The sequence below is a fragment of the Fulmarus glacialis genome, unplaced genomic scaffold (genome assembly GCF_000690835.1).
Source record: "Fulmarus glacialis isolate BGI_N327 unplaced genomic scaffold, ASM69083v1 scaffold15893, whole genome shotgun sequence".
Taxonomy (NCBI): Eukaryota; Metazoa; Chordata; class Aves; order Procellariiformes; family Procellariidae; genus Fulmarus; species Fulmarus glacialis.
Genome location: NW_009205066.1, coordinates 11,129 through 13,563, shown reverse-complemented (window position 1 = coordinate 13,563; position 2,435 = coordinate 11,129). Strand labels below are relative to the sequence as shown.

Below are 2,435 nucleotides of genomic sequence, written 5' to 3'. Positions count from 1 at the left end.
CCCGTGACACAGCCCCATCCCACGCTGACAAATTGCTTCCTGCCGCCGGGAAGAGCCAGAGCTGAGCTTGCAACCGGCAAGCGCGTGGGGCTGGGGGTGCCGGGGAGCAGACGGGGGGGGATTTAGGCTGAAATGACCCCACGGGTGGTGGGAAAGAAGAGAAAGGGATGGGGGTTTCCCACACCGATGAAGGCTGCATGACCCTGCCCAGATGCCAGGGTGATGGGCACCCCACCATGAGCTTGCAGCCACCGTGGGGACAGCAGGTCCCCCGAGGGACAGCGTGCATGCAGGGGTCTCGGCCACCCAAAGAAGGACAAAGCAAGGCTGGGTTTACCTCTGCTGACAGTTTGGCCCTCGATTCGTGAGGTTTGGCCCCGTCCCAGGGGTTTTATTCTGCAGCAGAAGAAAATAAACCAAGCAGCCGGCCCCAGAATAGCCTTCCCGCCTCTTGGTTTCTATTTTGCAACCAGTTTAGCCCCAAAAATGTCGCTGTGGGCACATTCCCGCCTTCCCAGCCCGCCTGTGAGTGGGTGCCTGGCACCGGTAACTCCAGTTATAGCAGAGAAAGGAGACAGGAGCTCAGCCTGGGTCCTGGAAAGGGACCTGTGGGCAGCCTGGCAAGACAAGTGCCCGGCCAGCGCGGGGGCAGATGGGCAGCTGCCGGTGCAGGATGGGGACAGGGATGGGGACGGGTCGGCTGAGGACAGCAGAGAGGCAAAAGCCTCCATGCCATGCCTGGGGAATAGGGGTAACTGGGAGGGTTGAGCCGATCCCCCAACTGGGGGAACAGCGAGTCCCATCCAGGGGCACAGCGAGTCCCAGCATGGCTCAGACCACTGGGATGTCCTCTCCAGGACAGGCCAAGGACCAGGAGCCCCAGGGAAGGAAGGGCAAGGAGATGCGTATTCTCCTCCAGCACAAGGGAAGGCCTTAGAAAACACCACAAAGGACAGTTTTGGAGGCTGACCATGTCTCCCAGTACCAGAAGAACCAAGATTTGAGGTCTAGCACGGCCTCACTGGCCCATGAGCTGGCAGGGCTAAGGTAGCCCTGTTAGCTGGCACAAGACAGCAGTGTAGATAGCCAGGGCTGACTGGTCTCCCCAGTAGACACAAGCACTAGGCACAGCCAGTCTTGGGTGCTGTGGACTATCCTGGGTGCCATATGGACTGCCTTTGGTGTCATGGATGATCTTGGGTACTATGGACTGCCCTGGGCTCTATGGATGGTCCTCATTGCCATAGATGCTCTTCGGTGCTATGGACTGCCTTGGGAGCCACAGATGGTCCTGGGTGTAATGGAAGTTCTTGGGTGCCATGTCTTTGGTGTCATGGACTGTCCTGGGTGCCATGGGTGGTCCTGGGTGCCATGGACTGTCCTGCGTGCCACAGATGCTCTTGGATGCCATATGCTATCCCGGGTGCCATGGACGATCTTGAGTGCCATGGACTATCATGAGTGCCATGAACCGTCTTGGGTACCATGGATGGTCCCTGTGTGCTATGGATGTTCTTTGATGCCATGGAAAGTCCTGGGTGCCACAGACGGTTCTGGGTGCCACAGACAGTCCTGAGTGTCACGGACAGCCCTGGGTGCCACAAATGCTTTTGGGTGCCATGGATGATGCTGGGTACCATGGATGGTCCTGGGTGCCATGGACTGCCCTGGGTGCTCAGCTCCCTTTTGATGCCACCAAACCCCTCACCTGTTTCATTGTGCCCTCCTCCAGAGCTCAGCATCCTGCAAGGCCCCATGCTCCTCCCGTCCTGCCAGAAGCACCTCAGCCTCCAGGGATGCTCTTCACCCCTCCTGGCCACACTCATCCCTTTAGCACAGCAAAGTGGTACCAAGCCAGAATTAGGGTCATGAGAAGACATACAAACATCTCCAGGCCTGGTGCACCAGCTAGAACCAAGGCTAAGCTTTGCACGTGAGCTTTCCACCCCCACTGCCAATCCCTCCACTGCCCACAGTCCTAAAACACAACGTGCATGGGAACCCCACAATTCTCCTTCCCATACACCGAAAGCCCCTCTGCGGGTCGCTGGGACCTGCTGCCCAAGAGGCCTGTTCGGAGGACACTGTGATGGCTGCTTTTGTACCCAAAGAGCAGCAAGAAGAGGGCTCTGCCAGGCACGAGCCTCCCACAGCTGCTGGTGAGAAGCAGAAGTGGAAGCAGAAGCCCATCGTGCAGAGATCAGCTTTCTGCCCTGCTCCACCACGGGGCTGCCTGGCACCAGGAGGGACCTGAACCCAAAAGGGACAAATACCACAAGATCTCAGGGAGAGGGGCAGGGAGAGCAGAGCAGGAGATGGAAATGATTGCTTTCCTTGCTCCAGCCCCGGCATGAGGGGATGCCAGGCTGGGCAAGTGTCACAGGAGACAGATGCTGCTGGCACCTGCATCCAAGCCCAACCAAAGAAGGAGCCCA

General features: G+C 58.5%; 1 protein-coding gene across 1 annotated transcript in view; it reads right to left on the bottom strand.

The window, feature by feature from the left end:
* LOC104074944 (disintegrin and metalloproteinase domain-containing protein 33-like) overlaps positions 1–2,435 on the bottom strand; it is a gene marked incomplete at both ends in the record, with an annotated part of 22,826 nt that overhangs the window by 11,767 nt on the left and 8,624 nt on the right. The window lies entirely within an intron of this gene.